The sequence below is a fragment of the Rousettus aegyptiacus genome, unplaced genomic scaffold (genome assembly GCF_014176215.1).
Source record: "Rousettus aegyptiacus isolate mRouAeg1 unplaced genomic scaffold, mRouAeg1.p scaffold_m13_p_12, whole genome shotgun sequence".
NCBI lineage: Eukaryota > Metazoa > Chordata > Mammalia > Chiroptera > Pteropodidae > Rousettus > Rousettus aegyptiacus.
Genome location: NW_023416287.1, coordinates 86088201 through 86096538, shown reverse-complemented (window position 1 = coordinate 86096538; position 8338 = coordinate 86088201). Strand labels below are relative to the sequence as shown.

The 8338-nt window shown below is 39.8% G+C and overlaps 1 long non-coding RNA gene and 1 pseudogene across 1 annotated transcript; one reads left to right on the top strand and one right to left on the bottom strand.

Annotated features, from left to right (window-relative positions):
* The first annotated feature begins 85 nt into the window (after nt 1-85).
* Nucleotides 86-204, top strand: LOC118610102 (annotated as a pseudogene).
* A 4998-nt stretch (nt 205-5202) lies between these two features.
* On the bottom strand, nt 5203-7917 carry LOC107503914. Its single transcript, XR_001595336.2, has 3 exons — nt 7811-7917; nt 5809-5927; nt 5203-5310 (listed from the first exon to the last, which is right to left on the bottom strand). It is a non-coding gene; the product is annotated as an uncharacterized LOC107503914 (long non-coding RNA).
* Between the last annotated feature and the right edge of the window lie 421 nt (nt 7918-8338).

The following is an 8338-nucleotide window of genomic DNA, read 5'->3' as shown; positions in this document are numbered from 1 at the left end:
TTCTTTATTTTGGGATCTTCTGTAGAGGAAAAAATATCTACATTGATTAGATACAAAAATTAAAAATTAATAAGTATATACATGAGTCCATGGCCATGCTACCCTGAACATGCCTGGTCCCATCTGATCTCGGAAGCTAAGCAGGGTCGGGCCTGGTTAGTACCTGGATGGGAGACCACCTAGGAAGCCCAGGTGCTGTAGGTGTAAAAAAAGAAAGAAGGGGAAAAAAAAGAATATATATATGAAAATCTTATTCTTCAACAACCTTTAAGTGAAGGCTGGGAATTAACTTGGTAGATCAATGCTGAATTGTTTGTGGATATCTTACGTGATCATTTATATACCTTATCAGCCTCAGAATTATACAGTATTGCTATTATACCAGGAGCATCAACATATTTACATTTTATTATATTTATATAATAATTGAAATCCAGAAGGTTTTGTGAGTCCAGAATCTGATTTGAGGAAGCGTTTTATTGAAATTGATCAAATACATGACCAAATCACGTGGAATTACAGTGCTGGTAAGTAGGTGCTTTATCACACTTAGTTCTCACATGTGCTTTGAGAACTGTGTCTCGGTATCCATATCACTCCCAACCATAGCTCCATTTCCTACCTTTCTAGGTCAAAACTATTACTGGAATCTAATCATTTTAGACATGTTCTAGAGTGATAGAACATAGGGCTATTTCCATGTGTTCTGTATAGATGGATAAATATTCAGAAGAAACTAAAATGTTCAGGCTCTGTCTTGACTTTGACCATTATGAAATTTGGGGTAGATGTTTTCTGAGCCAACAAGTAAGACCTACTTGAGCATCTTTATGAGTTATACCCAGGATGTGTTAAGAACATTTTTTGCCTCTGCCTGAGAAACAGGGACCTTAATTACAAAGTATTTCAATAGAAAATCGACTTTGGAGTTCACTATCTCCTACAAGCAGAAAAACAGAAAGAGTGTATATGATGATTAACGTGAAGTACTGTTTAGCCACTCGCCACTGCATAGTTGAGAAATTGAGGCAAACCCCTCTAACACTGTCGCCATAAATGCTGCTTGACACTTGCAGATGAAGCAACCTGGAGTGCCGGTGTGGACCAGCGTCCTCTCAGCTTTAGGCGCACTCAGAGATGCCACGTGCCTTCCCGCCTTCATGCTTTCACTTACGGCATTCTGTTACTCTCAACAATGTCTTTTCTCCGCTAGTCCAAATCCCAGTATTTCCATTAAGATTTAGCTCATAACCTATGTAATCTCTTCCAGGAAGAATTCCTAAACTATGCTCATCTTACCTTTGTATTTCTTTAGCACTAAGTTGCTACTACTATCTTAAAAATTTTTGCCAAATTTCAAAGACACTCTATTAATCTTGGTTAGATCATTTAGATTGTAAACTCTTCAAACAGTTACATTTTCCCTTGGAATTAGCATAATACTAGACATTATTAGGTGCTTAATAAAGGCTTGAAAGAGTAAGGGAATTATAATCTTTACTTCCTGGATTGTCCATGGGACTTTATAGAGTAGATCGTTTGTGGTGGCTTTGGTCTTTCCAGTCTGATGAAGTTGTGGTAAACTTCAGTTTTGGTTATTGGGAACCAAAATCAGGTGTGCCAGAGCGGCTCATGTTGGTACTCATATCTACCCACCTGTGAGCTCAGTGGCCTCACGTGGGTAGCTTGGAATCTACCACGGTGGGGATGTTTACACCATGGAAACTGGCGAGTTTCAGTTGACATGGGGTTATGCAAAAGCAAGGCCTATCTGTAGTTTAAAATTGGAAAGTTAATATTTACCGTGTTTGCAGAAATAAAGGAGGAAAGTTATCTTTAAAGAATCATGCAAAGCATTCGATAAAATTCAGCACCCATTTATAAATTTTTTAAAAACTTTACAAGTTAGGAATAGAAGGGAACTTCTTAATAAAGAGCATCGCCAAAATTAAAAAAAAAAAAACTATAGCAAAAATCATACTTAATTGTGAATTATTGAAAACTTTACTTCCCTGAGATCAGGAAGACATACCTACTATCGCCACTCCTTTTCGGTTTTATACAGGAGATTCTAGCCAGTGCAAGAAAAATGAGGGAAGAAATAAAATCATTCTCAGATGACATGACGATATATGTAGAAAATCAAAATTAATATAAACTTAGAATCTAAATTTAACAAGGCTACAGGACACAAGGTTAATAAAAATTGTTTTGTAGCAATAATTAGAAATTGAAATTACAAAAGCAATACCAATTACAGTAGCATCAGAAAGCATCAAGTGCCTCAAAATATCTTAAAAGCTGTATAAGACCACATAGAAAATTATGAAATGTTTCCCAGCCAGCCCTAACCAACATCACACAGAATATTTACATGAGATCATTTCCTGTATAACAAACCACTCAAACATAGCGGCTTAAAACACCGTTGATTCACGACTGCAGTTTAGACAAGTGCTCGTGGAGAGGCCTTGCCTCTGCTCCACATGGTGTTGGTTAGGGTAGGTTGACCAGAGCTAAGGATCCCAAAGGTGGCTTCACTCACATGTCCGGAGCCTCCAGCTGGGCTGGCTGGTCCCTTCTCCATCTCTCTTCACTCAGTATTCTGGCCTGAGTTTCTGTACTTGATGAAAAGAGAAACGAAGGCCTCTTGAGGAAATCCCACTTCTACCACATTACATTGGTCTCACCATGTTAGAAGGCCAGTCCAGATTTCAGGGATGAACATAGATTCTACCATGTTGGAAAGAGCAGCAGATACAAACAGGAATGGGAGGAGTTGCTGGTGACAATCTACCAGCACCTCAAAGTGTCACTCCCAGATTACTTACTCGTCACAGAGGGGGACATGATCTTTACAAAGGAGAGAGACGGTTGCCATCACCTTACCCAAGTAATCAAATTGAGCATCACTTCATCGTGGGCAACCTGACATCCACCACTTGAAGGGATACAGTACGAAATACGCTTATGAAGTGTTCCTACCAAAAATTTGTAATCCGAATCAAGCCATAGACGTGATGGGTTACAGAAAATTTAGAGGAGAGAGAAATTGAAAACACGAGGAACCAATCAGTCAAAAGAGAATATAGGGCATCTGCTAGACAACCGGCCTGGTCTCTCCAAAAAGTCAATGCCATTAAACAAAAATAGTTACAAAGGCGGAGGCTCTTCTAGATTAAAAGAAATCGAAGACACAAAAGCCGGTACAATATGTGAATCTTAATTGGATCCTAGTTTGAGAAAAAAAAAACAGCCGTAAAAAACAATTTGGAGATAATTGAAGAAATATGAATATGAAGTGGATAACAGATAATGTTGATATATATATATATATTGGGTGTGATAATGACATTGAGGTTTTATTAGTGTGAATTGTGCCCTTATTCTTAGATCATACCTCCTGAAGTATGCACACACAGGGATGAGAGACGGAAGTCCCGTGATGTCCACAACTTAGAAATCATGCAGACGTACCCCCGCATAACACAAATGCAATGCAACGAAGTAAATTAGACTAGACTGAAGGTTGCAGTCTAATTTACTTCGACCCAGTTTAAAAAACACGTCGTGGTGGAATCCATGATTTTTCTTTCCCAAGCGCTTAACGCAGACCCACAGATAACCTAAGAACAAGGTCACGGGACTGTTCTTTTAGTCACAAAGTTATGAACACCATTCCTATGTCAAAGAATACCCACGTCGTTCAAATGCCTTGCCATTATAGCCAGGATGGTGTTCATAACTTGGAAAGTTGCCAGAACTCTTAAGGCTTTTATCCTATTTTCTGAAAGATTTATATAAAATTTTCAGTGGATTCTCGAAGCAATTACTTAAGCTTAAGACACTACACATCACGATTAACGTAAAAGCCTTTTGGTATTACAGTGTATGATGTCTTAGGCCAAATGGTATGGCCTGGGCACAGCACCAGCCAATCAGAATGGCTGTCTGCTGTCAACAGCTGTTAATCTCCAAGGTGTTGTATCTAGAAGCTTAATACAACACACACACACACACACACATACACACCTCGCTTCTCAGAGACAGAACATTAGTTCTCAAAGATTCCTTCTGCGATGGGTTTGACAACAAAGTAAACAAAGCCCTTTGATAATTTTTCTGTGACTTTCAGGGCTGTCAAAATGATGGGCACTCACTAATGGCAAGCTGAATAATATTTCATTTATGTAATACCACATTTTATCTGCTAATGAACACTGGCATTGCTTTTGCCTTTTGGCTGCTGCGAGTAATGCTGCTGTGAACATCAGTGTACAAGGATCCATTTATGTCTCTGCTTTCAATTCCTTGGGGGCAAGTTCTTGGGCGTGGAACTGCTGGATCACACGGCCATTCTTCGCTTCACTCTGGAGGACCACTACATTGTTTTCCACGGTGACAGCACCTTGTTACATTTCTACCAGCGAAGCACGAGGGTTCCAATTTATCCACATCCTCACCGACACTTGTTATTGCCCATTTTTCCTTTGTTTCTTTGTTTTTTGTAATAGCCATCCTAATGGGCGTGACTTATATTTGCCATTTTTTAACATCGGAAAAAATGGTACGATCGCGATTTATGTAGATCAAGAATGAGGTGGTAGCCTGCCTTAGGGTGATGGCGGTAGGGGTGTGACCCCATTACGAACCTCTGCTGTTCATTTAGTCGGTCACGCTAAGACAGCCTCTAACAAATTTGACATTTTTTGTCATGAATTTTTTTGCATTAATTTTTATTTTAAAAAATTGTCTGAAAATATTATTTACCTTAATTACTGATTTTTTTTTTTTTTTGGCCTCTCCTTAAACTTTGCACCTGAGTCAAAGTGCCTCAGTCACTTCAACCTCACCTTGTCCTGCAGTGGTTATGGACTGGAAGAACAGTTGGGGTTACAAGAAGTAAAGTCAAATTTACTTAACTAGGGTTCTTCTTTGCTAAATCTAGCAAATTAATAGCCACACATATTTTACACAACAGATTTTTAGAAAAGAGCTCTCTCTGACAGGGCCAGTTAGGACTACAAGTAGCAACAAAGTCATCATTTTGGATCTCCTGAATGATTCTTGATTTATACCAAAAGTGAGCTTATTTTTTAGTTGGGTCTACAATCCGACCAGGTTTATTTTGCCTTCTGTATCATTGAAACGCAAAGAATTTGAGGAGAGTACAAATTACACCTGGGTTTCATAATACCTGAGAAGGGAAACTGGAGTGAGGGTTGGGTCATATGTTGTTACAAGTTGCGTTCCCCAGAAGTCACCAGGAGGTGGAGTTTGGGGGCCAAGATGTCTATTACAGATCAGCACCTGTGAACAGAAGGCAGAGGAAGCAGAACTGGCCAAAGAGGAAGTTAAAATTAACATGGAGAGTTCCTGTGCAGTCTTCGTAGACTTCCCCCAAGGCCGACATCTCATAGAACCCTGGTACAACTGTCAAACTAAGAAATTAACATCGGCACGATACCACTAACCAACGACCACTTTATTTTGAGTTCACCAATTTTTCCACGAATATCCTTTTTCTGTTTCAGGATCTAATCCAGGGTCCCACATTGCTTTTAGTCATCAAGTCTCCTCGTCTCCTTTAAACTACTGTGTCCCCTTAGTCTTTCCTTGTTTTTCATGAACTTGACACTTTTTTTGAAGAGTTTTGGCCAGATGTTTTGTAGAACTTCCCTCAATTTACATTTGTCTGATGTCTTCTCTTAATTAGACTAAGGTTATGGATTCGGGGGAAGAATCCCCCCTAGGTGATGGGCCCGACTCAGCAAATCAGGGAACATGACATCAACGAGTCTTACTCACCGTGATGTTAATGAACTTGATCATCTGATTAAGATGATGTCTGGTTGGTTTTTCCACTGTAAAGTTACTATTTTTTCTTTCCGCATTCTGTTCTTTAGAAGCTACTTTTCATGTCCAGCCTTGGGAGACAGGAAAGGGAAATTAAGCTACACCAGGAAGGAGCGAGTCAAAGAATTTGTGGGTATATGTTAAAGTCACACCGTATTTGATAAATATTTGGGGGAAGATTCACTGAGGTGATGCTTTATCTTATTTCTCCTTAAATTTTTACCCACTCAGTGTCAATCTTGCCTACAGCAGCAATTATTAGTTGGTGCGCTAATGGTGATTTTCAAATTCCCTCATTCCTGTTACGTTTGTTAATTGCAGTTCTTCTGTAATAAGAGTTGCCCTTTCTTCCTCAGTTTTGAGCCTGTCTCTTTTGATTTAACTTAAGAGTTTTACATTATAAGCTAAAGTATGGAAGTAAAATCTGTATTATTATTTTAAATCCTAATTCGTGAAGTAACAGGAATTTAATCAGACTTTTTTTGGTAAAACAAAACACAAACCAAAGATTTCTAAATGTCACGACTAATACCAAGAATGACGATGGAGTGATTATGAAGAAATAAACACCAAAATGTTTGTATTCATTTTATTTGAAATATGTTTTGGTTTGTAGTCATAATTGATAGTGAAGTGCTAATCCCATAGTGTCATCATTAAGGAGGTGTACTGTCTAATGAAACAATGAAAACCTCACAACAAATGGAATTTATATTGAACTATCAAGAAATAAGTTCAAAACCAAAAGAACATGAAGGCAGTTCTAACCTGAAGGAAGATTAAATTATAAATCCATTAGAAGCACATGTGAACATTAGGGCTTTGCAGATTTTTTTTTAAAAGTAGAACTCTTTTTGGCTAAGGCTAGAAACCCATATGCATTTGCCAAGACATCAGCGAAAGACTGTGACAGATGTCAGGTGGAGATGTTACGTGAGTCTGCATTGAAAGAGTAGCTAAAGGACCATTTTCCAATAAACCACAACTTAACACTCAGGAACCGAATACCAATTCACAGAACAAGTAAAGCTAGCTCATTCCTTTTATTGCAACTTGGTGAATGCGCAGATATTGGCAATAATGGGCAATTCTTTTAGTATGTATGCAATTTTAACATGATATGAAAGAAAATTCTTTATTTCCAGTTTCATTGCTGACAAACACAAGCAACTATGAGCTTTATAAAACTAGGAAGGATTCCTTTGACTACATACGTGACGTGTTGTTTAACCTTTCGTAGAGCACCTGTCATGTCTGGACATGCTGGAGTAGTTATTTTGATATGGAGCTTGGGCCAGGATGTAAATCAATGCATTGCTTCCTTCTTGCTATGAAAAATAGGCTTAGTAAAGTAGTAAAATGTACGGATTCCATAACATTTATGAGTTAAATGTGAAATTATTCAATGGCATGATGTCTTAGTCAGGGCAGCCATTAAAGAAATACCTGTGTGTGTGTGTCAGGTGGGGGGGGAGGTGGCGTGGCTATATGGTAATCACTACAGAAACTCAAGGGTGCATTAAAGTAGGGCATGTCTCTCGTCGTCAGAACCTCTTCCCAGGACTGGAAGGTCATTGGAACCAACAGCTGGATATCCTGATGTGCTCACTTGAAGTGGCCACCTGGATCCATAAAAATGGGTGGTTTACCAGGGTTGCAGTAATGCAGAGATGGAACAGCTCTAGACACAGTCCTCTTGTTCCTCTGGGGCATGAAATGTCAATAAGAACTTTTCTGTCAGCCAGGATGAATGAAGAGGCTGTAGACAGCTATGGGGCAGATTCCTCAGCGGGAAGGTCAGACACGGAGCAGGCAAGAGACTGATGCTGCCAGCCCCAGTGCCCTACTGAGGAGTCTGGACAGGAACAGACATGGTCTGGACTCGGCTTTGCAGGCCCAGAGATAGATGCAAGGCTCAGAATACTGCGAAGGACTGAGCCAGAAGATAGCTCACCAGTTTTGACCTCCGAGTTATGTTTCTTCAGACCTGGAAGCACATTTTACAGCCCGTAGGTCCAACGATGAGCAAAGAGAGATGCCACATCCAATGGACATAGCACGTTGCGTATCATCCTCAGAGTAAAGGTCTAATAGAGAATTGGAACAGGCAGTTAGAACAGGGGAGGGGGAGATCAAGGCACAAAGGGCTGCCGTATGTGCCCCAACGAGTGTGTGCTCACACTCAGCATGAGGGGGACCAAGGAAAAGTCCCCACCAGACAGAGTCTTCCAATTTTTGTGAAGATCTGGAGGAGGGTTGGGGGAAGGATGCTGGTATCACTATCGAGCTCTTCTCACAGGGGAAGATGGTGCTGTGGCCATATTTTTCTCTTTCTTCTTTCCTTTTTTCCAAATCACCTCAACTTTCTGTTTTTCTATCTGATAGAGTGATGCAGTGTAACACCGGCATTGTCTCATCAGTGACATTGCGATGCCAATATCACAATCTATTGCAAGGTCAAACCTACAAAAGAGCCTCCTCC